At 39.5% G+C, this 14,478-nt stretch overlaps 1 protein-coding gene across 1 annotated transcript in view; it reads right to left on the bottom strand.

Moving 5' to 3' along the window:
- Positions 1-14,478, bottom strand: part of SPRY1 (sprouty RTK signaling antagonist 1) — a 292,900-nt gene that overhangs the window by 113,979 nt on the left and 164,443 nt on the right. The window lies entirely within an intron of this gene.

The raw sequence follows: 14,478 nt of genomic DNA on the forward strand, positions 1-14,478 counted from the left end.
AGCTATTAGCTTTTAAAGTGTGTATACATTTTTGCGGGAGACCCTGTACATACAGATATCTATCACTCTTTTAATAGTTGTCCATTACTCTGTTATGTACATTCACCATATATGTAATATTTACTCTTCAAAGCAACTCTCTAAGATAGGTAGACACCATTAGTCTTATTTTACAGATTCAGTCCTAAAACAAATCTTGCAATGAACATTTTAAACTAACATCTTGAGGTGCCTCGTTAGCGCAGTAGGTAGCGCGTCAGTCTCATAAACTAACATCTTGGATTGCTTGTCTTAATATATCCTTGTATTAATTCCTAGTAGTACGGTTAGTAGAACAAAAGGTGAGTCCTTGAAGGAAGATGGCAAGAACACAATTTTAACAGTGTGATAAGCATGTAAATCATCTTGGTAATTCTCACATTCAACCAAAGGCTACCCTTTCATCTCCTTTTTAACTATGTGTGCTTGTATATATATAATCTTACTTAACAATAGACAAATATGTAAATTGGCCATACCTCCGCTACACCCACAGCCAATCAGAGTGAGTATGCAAATTAGAAGGCCAAAGATGGCAGCCACCCAGCTGCTCCAGGTGTGGAGTGGCCAGGCGGGGCAGGACGCCTGCTATGAGAGGGAGGGCGGGGGGGGGGGGGGGGGAGGGGGTCTACAGGAGCAGAGTGCCGCAGTGAAGACAAGACTGCAGACTCCAGAGTCTGCAGCGAAGACGAAGACGGCAGACTCCAGCCAGAGTCTGCAGTGAAGACGAAGACGGCAGACTCCGGCTGGAGTCTGCTGTGAAGCACCAAAGACGAACCGGCTGGAGTCTGCAGTGAAGACAAAGATGGCAGACTCTGGCCTGAGTCTGTAGCAAAGACGAAGAAGGCAGATTCTGGCTGGAGTGAAGGCCTGGGTCCTGGGTGCCGGAGGAAAACTGGTGCTGGAAGCCAGGGGAAGGAAGGCCTATTGCAGGAATCTCTTTGTGCAACGGGCCTCTAGTCTATATATAAAAAGTGCAGTAGTATTATGTGGACTTGCTAGCAAGAAAGTCTCATTTCCTACCTAGAAGGCTGGTTGTCAGGAGTGCCCTGCTCTACTGAAATGGTAGAGACAGTGTTGAGCCTCAACAATGGTGCAGAAGCCTCCAGCATGCAGAGAAACCCCAGAGACAGCAGCAAACCAACAGCTCTTCTTAGAAGCAGAGCACTAGGTTCTTTCCATTATCTGTCATTTCCTGTCTTACCAAAGTCATGTTCAGCATCTACCAATAGCTCATTTTTAGTGGTAGCTAATTTTATCCACCTGAATTCGGACATGACTTGTGCTACGCTCAGAAGTTCACTTAATAGTAGTTTTGTTGGAGTGCCCTCTTTTTCCTAAATTAAAAATACATTTGTAGATGTGGGACTAAACGTATGATTTTAATCAAAAGTAATCTAAACTTAAATAAGATATTTTTTATGTTAGGGTACAATGGGGGTATGCTTGGATGCATTTGCTTAAGCATGTATGAATGAAATTCAGGAAAAGGAAAATGGAATTCAGAGAAAACTTTATTCCACATTGGATGTGTGCCCATTAGATCTCGTAAGCTCAGAGCTTAGCTTGAGCTTATATGCAAGAAACAACCTGCATATAGGAAATGGTAACAAAACTCAAAATATTGATAACATATTTGATAAATACCACTACTATGGCATTCAGTTTTTAAATAATGAAACTACTAGTTTTATAGGTGTATGAAGTAAAAAAAGAATGATGTTGATATCACTATCATTGACTCTTAACTTCAAATGCTGGGAACTTTTAACAAAAACTCTACAATGTAGATTTAAAATAATATTTATTTAAGTAAATCCATTAAAAGTGGTCAGCCTCTAATAAAATTATTTTCAATTAAAAAACCCAAATGCCATAAATTAATTTGCTCTCATTAGCCACATTCTCCTGAGTAAGCCACAAGATCTGAGATTTCCTTTTATAGAGGAATTCTCTATCTGACAGAGAGTATAACAATAAATAAAATGTGAAGGAACTAGAATTTAGCCTGAAAAACATTATGGACAGAGATGAGACTGGACAAACTCAGAATGTTTCAGTTCTTTATAAACAATAAATTCTCCAAGGCATAGAACAAAAATAATGGAATAACTGGAACAGTTAAGACAAGGAAAAGGTGGGTGATGTGTATGGGTGTAAGGTTTCATGTGATCATATCTAGGTTGTGCACAGCTAATAAAGAAATAAATGAAGAGTCAATCAATTATTCTCTCTCATCATTGATGTTTCTATCTTTCCTCTCCTTCTCCCTTCCTCTTGAAATCAATAAAAAATATATATTTTTAAAAATAAGCAACTAGAGAAAACACTGAGGGAATAGAAGCCAGGAGACTAGGACTGAGGTAAAAATAATCAATATAGAAAAAAAAAGTGTCCTGTCTTCACCTATTTATTGATTTTAAAATATGTTTTTAATCGATTTTTTTAGAGAGAGAGGAAGGGAGTGGGATAGAAACATCAATGAGAGAGATATCATCGGCTGTCTCCTGCACACCCTCTACTGGGGATCGAGCCAACAACCTGGCCATGTGCCCTGACCAGGTATAGAACTGGTCAATTCTTGGCTCATTGGTCGATGCTCAACCATTGAGCAACACCATCCTCACCTTACCTATCTAATAATAGAGTAACATGTAAATTACCATCACTCCGCTACGCCCACGATTGGGCAGCAGGAGGCTGGCAGGCGGGACTTGGGGTGGCCTATCTGGCCATTGAGAGGCACAGATCCGCTGCCACTGAAGTGGGCCACCCTGCTGTTGAGAGGCACAGGGGGCGGGACTCCCGCCCCTGTGCCTCTCAATGGCCAGATCCGCGGCCGCTGAGGGGGGCCTGCTGCGGACACCCAGCTGTGCCTCTCAACGGCAGGGTACCAGGAGTCCGCGGCAGCCCCCCTTGGCGGCCGTTGAGAGGCACCTCCCGCCCCCTGCGCCTCTCAACAGCAGGGTAGCCCCCCTCAGCAGCCGCGGACAATCAAAAGTGGGGGAGCTGGGTGCCTGTCTGCTCCGGCACCAGCGGACAGGCACCCAGCTCCACCGTGAAAAGCGAAAGCATGTAGGGGACCCTACACGTGCATGATTCAATCATGCACTGGGCCTCTAGTTTTTTATATTTGTTTAAGTAACTTAAACTCATAGTAAAAGCACAGCAAAAACAAGCAGTATAGAAATGTGTAGTGTGAAGAACAAAGATCTGGTTTCCTCTTCCTATCTAACAATTTTCCTCCACAAAAACTATTTTTCTTCCAGACATTTTCTATTTTTAGATAGATAGATCCAAGCCTGTCTATGAAAAAGAACAGCAAAATGGGATTGTTTTTTCTTGCTTGTTTTTAACCTACTGGTCACAAATATGTATTCAGAAGATAACAGAAACCAAGTTGAAGCAGTCAGTGTACAACTGCTCAGAGCCTCCTCCCTACGTCATGTGCCCAGTTTGTTTGGTTTTGTGGTATTTTGCCCACAGCACCTTAAAGGTACCCGAGCCAACTGAAAACCACAGAGCAGGTGGGCAAAGGGCTTTTCAGTGATCTAAGGTAGCAAGATTTTCAAGATTTATCCCAATTCCATTACTCATTTGAACATAGAAACAAGATTATTAGTGTGGGTGAAAAATTATTAAATAACTAAAGATTTCTCAACATTTACTCTAAATTGTAAATAGTGTAAGTGGAAGTGAAAAAAATATATCACTATCATTGACTCTTAGCTATATAGTCAAACCACATACAGGTGGGGCAAAAGTAGGTTCACAGTTGTTCATATGGAAAATAATACCATAATTAATAAATAATAATACAAGAATAAGCTGTTTTACATACCCACAACTGTCAACCTACTTTTGCCACACCCTGTATAAAAGGTTAGTTTCCAACTGTGTGTTGTGACAATTTCAACAAAAGGGAGCTCTTCATGATCTGCTGGACGAGATGGTCATGGTCCAAAGTACTGAAGATCTCTACTAATTTCTTCCTACAGTCCGTACTTCTGGTTTACAAGCACTTTCTAAGGCCCTTTCTAGCTTGCTGATAAAACTGGCACTTGCCACAAAATATTCTTCTCCCTTCACCAAGCATGCCATGGAAAGTTTTAAAAATAGTTAAGATAGATATTCATATGCTGGTGCTCCTGGATGAATGCCAAGGGGTTGGGGAACACCTTGAAAACACAAACAAACTTTATGTTTGTATGCATTTTTTAAGGGAAAAAGATCTTTAACATGAACCAATGGTTTGTCTTATTTATGTCTCCCAGGGCTTTTTCCCTGAAGAGAACAGAGTAAGTATTCAACAGCATATAGTAGGTATTTTAGTAACTAGAGAATGAACTGTATTTATTCTATTCATTTATATTTTTTATATTGTTATATATTTTTGTGTTCAGTGCCATATCTACAAGAGATGAATTCCCCCCCCCCCAAGTATTCCATTGATTCAAAATCCATCTTTCAATTGTACTAACATATGGAGGTAGCCATGTTTTTAGTACTATTATGTACATACTTTTTTGAATGTCATTTAGTAAAATTTGTTGTGACTATTAAAGGTGTTCAGTTTGTCCTGTAGAGATTATAGAGGTGAGGATTATAATGATATAACAATTAACACTTATTTAGTCATTATCTGTTAAATGCTTTATAAATATCATCTTATATAAGCTTCAAAAATCTATGAAGTATGTATTGTTACTATCATAATTTTATATATGAGACAATATCGTCCAGGGTCAATCAGCTACTAAATAGAGGTGGGATATGAACCAAGACAGACTGATTCTAAAATTTATAATCTAATCCACACTACTGAACTATACTACTTACTACTGTCTGATATTCTGAAAAATTGTAACCACGAGTAAGATAAAATTGATGAAACATAAATAAAAACCCCAAAAATAATTTTGTGAAGAGAATGCCCTCACACATTTATTAATAGCACATAACTCAATGGGTATTATCCATGTACTTTCTCAGAAAAGTAAAAATAGGTAATGAAAAATTAAATTTCAAATATATCTTCAATTTTTGTTGTTATTTTTTTTGGTTCATTTTATTAAAGTTAGCTTATTGTTTTTTCATTATGAATTCTTAAAAATCTTCCTCTTAGGGTACTTGGCTCTCTAAACCATGCCTTTTTAAAGTTTTACTTTGAAGGTAAAGCATTCACTACAAAAAAATATGACTTAAAATCATGGAATGAGAAACTCATGTGAGGACATTGGATCCTTATTATTATATTCAAACTCAAAGCCTGTGATTTATTTATTTTTTGAAAGTAACTGACACCTTGTCAGAGCTACCTTGCCTTGGAGAGGTTAAAAAGTTGTTCAAGTTCCAGAGCAAAAGAGAGGCTCTAAACTGCCAACATGCAACGTGCCCTGACAAGCACTTTTTTTTTCCAATGAAGTAACAGGCCTGTTTTTTCAGGGCAACCAAATTCAAACAATGAAAGGAGTCCTCCAAACTGTGAGCAAGGGCCACAGGAGCAATCCCAACTGGGAAACCTTGGGCAAACACATGTTTTCATGTTTTAGTAGATGACATATGCCTGTGCCCCTCAGGTCCCTCAGTTATGCTATCAGTATGTTGTCGGTATGCACCGAGAAAAAGCACAAAGGGCTGTTCTGAACACAACATTCCCTTGGGCTTCTAAGATGATGTCAAGGAAGAGTGGAGAAAATAAATGTACCTCCTCTCAGAATACTGGAAACATATGAAATGGCTATGGTAGAAAACAAATTAACCTACACAATGTAGATTTTCATTCTAGAACTGAGTCACTGGTTTTATTTCTTCACTAGAGGCCCGGTGCATGAAATTTGTGCACTGGGGGGGGGGGGGGGGGGGAGTGTCCCTCAGCCAGGCCTGCACCCTCTTGCAGTCTGGGAGATCTTGGGGTATGTCCGACTGTCGGCTTAGGCCAGCTCTGGGAGAAGCGGGCCTAAGCCATCAGTCAGACAACTTTAGCGCTTTCACGGAGGCGGGAGAGGCTCCCAACACTGCTGCTGTGCTCGCCAGCCGTGAGACTAACTCAAGGCTTCTGGCTGAGCGGCACTCCCCCTGTGGGAGCACACTGACCACCAGGGGCAGCTCCTGCACTGAACGTCTGCCCTGGTGGTCAGTGCACGTCATAGCGACTGTTCGTTCTGCCTTTTGGTCGATTTACATATTAGCCTTTTATTATATAGGATTATATGGATTTGATTCAGGGTCGGTGTGCATTAAAGCCCTGGAAACTTAAGGGCATCCTTGAAATAATCATAACATGTAAACTGCTACACATCTACTTTGAAATCTGGAAAACAGAAAGACTAAGGTCTTATTCCATATTATCAGTAAGAAAAGAGAAAGATGTAAGGACACAGAAGTAACAAAAGTAGTTCTATGGTCTGCAAAGGAATCTAAAGATATTTTTCATTCCTTTAGAACAGGAGTCCTCAAACTACAGCCCGCAGGCCACATGCGGGTGTTTTTGCTGTTTTGTTTTTTTACTTAAAAATAAGATATGTGCAGTGTGCATAGGAATTTGTTCATAGTTTTTTTTAAACTATAGTCCGGCCCTCCAACGGTCTGAGGGACAGTGAACAGGCCCCCTGTTTAAAAAGTGTGAGGACCCCTGCTTTAGAACAATGGTAATACACACACACACACACACACACACACACACACACACACACACACACACACATATATATATATGCCTCAGCGATCGTCGCAACCGAAACAACCAAATGGATAACCGAACAGGCTGCATGGGGTGACCAGGCCAGCAGGCGGGTTAGTGAGGGCTGAACAAATGACTGAGCAGCAGGCTGTGTGGGGCAACCAGGTCGGCAATGGGGCAGTTGGGGGTGACCAGGTCAGCGGGGGGGTGGGGGGGGGGGTAGGTGAGGGGCAACCAGGCCGGCAGAGGGGGGCAATGAGGGGGTGACCAGGCCGCAGGAGGGGCAGTAAGAGGTGACCAAGTCAGCAGGGGGCGGGGGCAGTTAGGGGCGATCAGGCAGGCAGGCAGGTGAGCAGTTAGGAGCCAGTGATCCCAGATTGTGAGAGGGATGTCCGACTGCCGGGTTAGGCCCGATCCCCAGGATCGGGCCTAAACCGGCAGTCGGACATCCCCCAAGGGGTCCCAGATTGGAGAGAGTGCAGGGTGGGCTGAGGGGGACCCCCCCTCCCCCACCGTGCACGAATTTTGTGCACCAGGCCTCTAGTGTGTCTGTCTGTCTATCTATCTATCTATCTATCTATCTATCTATCTATCTATCTATCTTTGAAAACTCAGTCCAGGAGAAAACCAAAATCTGGCTTAGGTAAATATTCCACACAAAATAGGACTACATCAAGGTAGGCATTTTGATAGACTTGACCATAAGGACTAGTGGATCTATATGTAGCTTTGGGTTTGTAGGAAAGACAACAGATAAAACATGAGAAATCTGGGAATATCATTAAAAGGCTTCTATAATTTTTTATATCTAGTGCTTATAAGAATATTTATCTCAATTTAAAAATTTTAAGCTGTAAAAATTAATGTATTATCTACTTAGAGCTCTATTTTATTCTCTTATATTACTGCTGTAATTCCTTCCACAAATTCAAAATAATTATGCCACTTTATTATATAAATAATGATTCTGAAAACCACTCAGTCTCTGTGGATCATCGAAATCCTGAAAGTTCAGTCTGTGTAAGTTTTTTTGTATGATGTTAACATTAACATTATTTTATATTTCAAGTCTGGACAGATCAGGATTTCTATCATTGCTCCAAATACTTGATCTTCCCTTCTCCCACGAATCGGTGTCACCAGTACTATCTGTGCCTTAAATCCAGAGTCCTAATTTCACATGGCCCTTCATCTGTGTGATATCAGACTACCACAAGAAACCCCAGGATTCCAGTTCACCTTCATCTCCTGGATACAAACCCATAAACGTCAGCATATTCCCTATCCTGTCTTCTCCCACCCCTCTCTTACTCTATCCTATAGCAAGTAACACAAAATATATTAAAAAGTGCAAATTTTGCCCAGCTGGTGTGGCTCAGTGATTGAGTGTCAACCCATGAACCAAGAGGTCACTGGTTTGATTCTCTGTCAGGGCACATGCCCGGGCTGGGGGCTCTATCTCCAGTGGGGGGCATGCAGGAAGCTGCTGATAGATGTTTCTCTCTCATTGATATTTCTCTCTATCCCTCTCCCTTCTTCTCTCTCCAAAATCAATAAAAACATTTAGTTTTTAAAAAATTGCCAATTTTAACACATACCAATCTCAGGTGGGGAAAAGAACCAGTCTTGGGGTAGGAAGATTTTGGGGCTTTGAATGCACCTACCTAGTAGTGAATTTTCAGTGTTGTGTAAAGTCCTAGCTTCAATTAAGTATGAGAAAAAACAAACAAACTTAGAAGCAGAGATACAGTTCTCAGAAGAGAGTGGCAGGGTCCCTTCAAATGAGGCAGTGGGCTCAGAGGGTTTGACCAGGAAGCCAGAGACCAAGGGAGGCAGGGACACTCTAGCGAGCCAGGTACACACAAACACATGTGCATCTAACACACACGCTCACTACAATACCAAACAAACTAGGCACATGACGTAGGGAGGAGGCTCTGAGCAATTGAATGTCTTCAAGTTGGTTTCTGTTATCCTCTGAATATATAGTTATGTTGAAAGCTTCAAGATCTCAGAATTCCTATTGTTTAATGTTATTTAAATAGAATTTGTAGGTCAGCATTCAAAAACTTACCTTATAGAGTTAGCACTTTTAATTTTATATAAGTTAACACATGACTCCCTCTGTGCATATCCATGGAAGTACATACATATATGCTTATACAAAAGAAACTAGGAGTGAAACTAGTGAGCATGATTAGTGAGTCAAACAAGAAATTTACTATTTTTGCCTTTTTAATCTTATTTGTATTTATAATACCTGCTACATGCAAGTGTCTATATTCTCTAAGTGCCCAGTCATTCCGACCAAACAAAGCATAATATGCTAATGATATGCTAAGGCTGCTCAACTGCTTGCTATGACGTGCACTGACCACCAGGGGACAGATACTCTGACTGGTAGGTTAGCTTGCTGCTGGGGACCTGCTGATCAGGACTGAGTGAGACGGGCTGGACACGCCCTCTCGTGGTCCCTCCCCAGCTGGCCAACCTCCTGCATCCCTCCCCAGCCCTGATCGTGTACTGGTGGGGGTCCCTCGGCCTGGCCTGCACCCTCTCACAATCTGGGACCCCTCGAAAGATGTCGGAGAGCCGGTTTTGGCCCGACCCCTCAGGCCAGGCCGAGGGACCCCACTGGTGCACGAATTTGTGCAACGGCCTCTAGTACAATTATAATAAACACTCATGGTTATTCATATTATTTGAGCTAACGCTGTCTAAAATAAGAGAACCAATATCACCCTAAGTTTTTTGTATTGAGTAGATTGATGGGTTGTATTATGTACTTTAAATGTATTTGACTACTTATAATAAACCTAGGTATGGCCAATATTAAGTGTGTAAACCTAAAGATTTTAGACAACTATTGTAAATGACTAATGATTGCAATAAAAACTGTTGGTGTTCTTGCTTATAGTTATAATAAAAAACAGGAGGAGGATACTCATTCTTTTAAAGCAAGAGCCACTGCTAATATTGATAAGATCATCTTCAGTAAACTAAAGGACAGTATTCTTATTCTTGCCTAATATTATTAATAATCTTTTCAATTCATTTTATTTAGTGTTTTATGTTTAAGAGAGAACCTTGCATTACCACAAAAATTATTCCCCCAAATCTACAAATAGTAAAGACACGATGGCAAGAATCTTACTAAAATTACACATTAGTGGTGGGAATGGAAATTACAGTGACGTTGTTTTTAATACCATGAATTGGTAATGAACATGGAAAACCTCAGAAGTAGCTTCTGTAATTTCACTTTACTCTGATCTCCTCATCTGATCTCCATACCTGGTTATATCTGACCAACACACAGCAAGTAACCAAGGTCCTTTTATGCATGCACCATATGAAATTTTAAAGTTCATGAACAATGGTCTAATATGGGGGGGAAATATGTGCCTTTTCTTTTTGTGTATAATGCTCAGAAAAACTATGTTAAATTATCTAGTATTTAAAAAATCCAGTCCGCTTCCAAGTGAAAGAGGTGTTTGGAATTCTAAATAAACAAAGCCTGCTGGTGGGGTGGGGGTGAAGGTTCAGGGAGTGGGGGTGGTGAAATAAATTGCCAACATTTCCAGGTTGGTAAGGGAGTGTTGGTTTCTTTTCAGGTCAGACTGGCTGTCGCCAACAACCCTGATAGGAAGAGTTATTGAAGTGATGCTCTACCTGTGATGACTGAGGGCCATGGAGACAGCAGAACAAGAGGGAAATAGTATCCCAATGCCTGGTAGATGACCACCAAAAGAAACCTGTTATCTGGGCTTTGTTTTGCTTTATTTTTCTTTTCATAGGAGGATTAAGATTCTTATCTTAATAAGATATGTTGTTAAACGTGAATTTTATATGTTTGTAATCTAGATTTTCAAACCAGAACTGTATATCTGCACATACATAATAAACTCATAATCCCTCTCTCTACATGCACTGTGTTTGGAAACATCTGCAACTGAGATTCTTCCATCCAAAAGGTCTAACTGTTAATAAAATCTGACATTTCTTAATAAACAATTTATTTTAGTATCAGATGAATTTTGGTGTGTATCTTATAAATTAGCTCTGACAAGACTCAACTGGATTCTCAGTAAAGCAAATAACTATGAGAAAAGGGAATGTTTGGGATCAAGTCTTCTGTACATAAAACAAATGATTTGACATATTTATTTGTTTATTTTTTTACTTGACTAACTGGCATGATGCCTTAGTGATGACAGAAGTGTGTAAAGTACTCATGCTTTTGTTTTATTTTGTCAACTTGTTTAACTTCTCGAGTCACCATTTGATGTCGATCATTAAGCTATTGTTAGCTTAATATCCTTTTAAAAAATAGGAGGAAATGAATAAATGGAAGGATGATGACGATATAAAGTTACTTGATAAAGTCTTTGCTTTATTTTCTATATTTGCTTTTTAGATATAATAATATTATGGGGGGATATCCTAAAAGAAAATTGATGTATGGATGCTAATTAAGGAGTATTATTCTAATTATAAGAGATCATTATTTTTATTACTAGTTCCACTACTATTAATAAGTACCAGTCTGGCCCAAGAGCCAAGGAATGGAACTATTTGGTTTTGTCATCACCATAAAACTAGGAATCTCGTGTTTAAGGTCATGCACTGATCATCAATTTTGAATTAACAACTAAAAATTTTAAACATTATTCAGAAATCCAAATAAATGAACTTGTTAATTGATATATTTTCTTTATATCTTTTTGAATTTTTCAAATCCCTTCGATTTTATATAACAAGACATTTGCTTTTCCTTATAGAGAAAAAATATTTTAAAAAAATGGTTCAGTGTTAATGCAATGCTAAATATCCCTTTAAAAAGCTACTGTAAAAAATACCACCGAGGTTTCATTGAGTTTTACTTTAACCTTATATCCAAACTTGCTCCCTCCCTATTGTTTCTCAGGTCAGGAAAGCTGATGACTCCCTCTGGCATCCTCCCACCCTCAAATCCTAAAAGCCACCCAAGAACAGATACTGAATTGCATAAATTCTTTAAAATTTCTAAGAACCACTTATAAAACATGGTAAAACAAAATAAAGTGGCCTGTGAGTTATGTATTAACATGGAAACTGTACAACCCTGTAAGTTACCTTATGAAAAGAAATGTGATGATTAGTTTGTCCCTCTAAGACTAGCCCACATAACAAGACATTCTATATAAGTCATTTCAAGCTGCTGCTTAATAAAGCCTTACGATTCAATAAAGTGCAGAGAATTAATTACCTTCGCACCCTAGGAAGCAGTGGAGAGCGAACTGAGAGGGTGATGGAAGAATACTTGCCCTATTCTACCACCTCTTTCCTTTTAATCCACAGGGGACACTGGTTCTGATGCTATTCAGTCTCTTTTCCCCCCTTTACATTTTAAAGCCCTCTTGGCTTAAAAATGTAAGTTTGTGTGTGGTCTGTTTTCAGGAATAATTAAGACAGAGTATACAAAAAACAGTGTAGTTTTTTTCCTCATTTAGGTAAGTGATGACATTTCTAAACTTGTAATTTTTGAAGCATAACTTAAAGATGTTAACTCTGGTTTAAGTTTTATTGAAATACAATTCTGTATTTTATGTCCTTTTCCACATTTTAAAAAACAAAGGTACACTTCATATTAAAAGTTGAGATCAATCTTTTTTGCTTTTACTCTGACCTAGTGAACCTCCCTGGTAATCATACACCAAAGAACAGGGCTCAGTCTTATTAAATGCTTTAAAATGTTAAATCATTTATTCATTGGCTGTTAAAGGAACATTACGCTTTTTCTTATTTGTGGTACAATAAAGAGAAGCTTGTTATTTATTATTATGACATTCAGCACCTAGAAGTTTATTAGAAATAGAATAATCAGTGCTGTACTTTTCAAGCTATATTCTCTGCATATTGCATTATAGGTCAGCATCTCACATAGGTAAATATATAAAACTCTTGCAACATTAGGGAGTATTTAAAAAAACAGACACTTTAAGAATACTGTTTTTAATTTCCTAGATGTTTTCCGAGTACACCGAAGTCTGGAATATTTATTTTAAAACTGATAGCACTGCATTAATGTCACTAAGATGCTAAAGTGTACTTACATAAACAATAGGCTATTGAAATCAGTACCAGGCGTTTGGGTCGTTTTTACTGCAAAGTTTATAATTTTCCCCCCAAAATCATGTTTTAGCACAGTTTTACTAGAAGCTTCAGGTTTCCAAGACCATGTGTATTCACATGGAGTTTACTGGTATCCTCAGGAGAATTAGTTATTCAATGAATGAGGAAACAAGACATATAAAAACAAATGAAGGAGAAGATTTGACTTTGGGTGGTGGGCACACTGAGCAATATACAGTTCTTGTAATGAAAAATATATGGTCATGTTGACCAATGTCACCCCAATCAATTTAATAAAAAAAACAAACAAAAAAATTAAAATGTACCTTTTCAGATAAAGCCTAGACTCATTTCTTATTTATTCACATGAGTAGCTTAGAAATATTAAGAAAATAATCTTTATGGTTAAATTTAATGCCAAATTGGCATATTTTTAAATGGACTGGTTTATTTATTTGACAATTTAATCAAATATAAAATAAAAAACTGGATTTGGATTTAGAAAGAAAATATATTGATTTAAAAATAAAATATATTGAATTCAAATAAAATGAGTTCAAAACTAAGAGTAAAAGAATTGAACTTTTATGTAAATGAACAATATTTTAGTGAAGAAATGCAAGCGTGAATGCTGGTGGTTGCATTTTTGATACTGGGGTGTCTAGGTCATTTGAACCAACCCTTCTGCTCTAATAACTAGAAAAACTGAAGAAAAACATCTAGTTGAAGAAATTAGAGACCAAACAAGTAATAATGCAGCCAGCATCTGGGAGGAGGAGGATGTCAGAGATGAGTCCTGTATTTGGGTCAGCATTTCACTTGGGAGCAGCTCATATCTGGAAGAAGACATGGAGAGAAAAGAAGCTAACTGCCCTTTCAACACACTTGTGGATCCAAGAGGAGAGAAACTGGAGTCCAAGCCCACTGAGGGGAGAGTCCAGGTAGGAACACAGGGAGAGCAAAGGCTGCAGTGATGGGGATCTTTGGTCCCCAATACAGTGCTCCTCAACCACACATGGCTCTCAAGCACTTGAAATGTGCCAGTGGGAGAGTGAAAAATTGAATTTTTTAAGTTGTCTTTAATTTTAATCAATTTAAACTTAAGTAGTTACATGTGACAAAATAGCCTCTCTACTAAACAGTGCTATCTATATGAAGAGATGCATGAGTATGTCCATTGCAGTGCTAAGTATTATGCCTGAACCTCCAGATGAACTAAGGATCCTATATAATAAAGAGGTAATATGCAAATTAACCCTCACGCCCTCAAAGATGGCTGCCTACGACCAGGCTGGCAGGGGGATTAGTGAGGGATGAGCAAATAACTGAACAAGCAGGCTGCGTGGGGTGACCAGACCAGCAGGGGGGTTAGTGAGGGACGACCAACAATTCAACAGCAGGCTGCATGGGGCGACCAGGCCGGCAGGGGGATTAGTGAGGGATGACCAAACGACTCAACAGCAGGCTGCGTGGGGTGACCAGGCCGGCGGTGGGGGGGGAGGGGAGAAGTTAGGGGTGATCAGGCCGGCACACAGAGGCAGTGAGGGGCGATCAGGCTGGCAGGGGAGCGGGGGAAGTTAGGGGTGACCAGGCAGGCAGGTGAGCAATTAGGAGCCAGCAGTCCAGGATTGTGAGAGGGGTCC

Source organism: Eptesicus fuscus, chromosome 6, assembly GCF_027574615.1.
Source record: "Eptesicus fuscus isolate TK198812 chromosome 6, DD_ASM_mEF_20220401, whole genome shotgun sequence".
In the NCBI taxonomy this organism is placed as follows: Eukaryota; Metazoa; Chordata; class Mammalia; order Chiroptera; family Vespertilionidae; genus Eptesicus; species Eptesicus fuscus.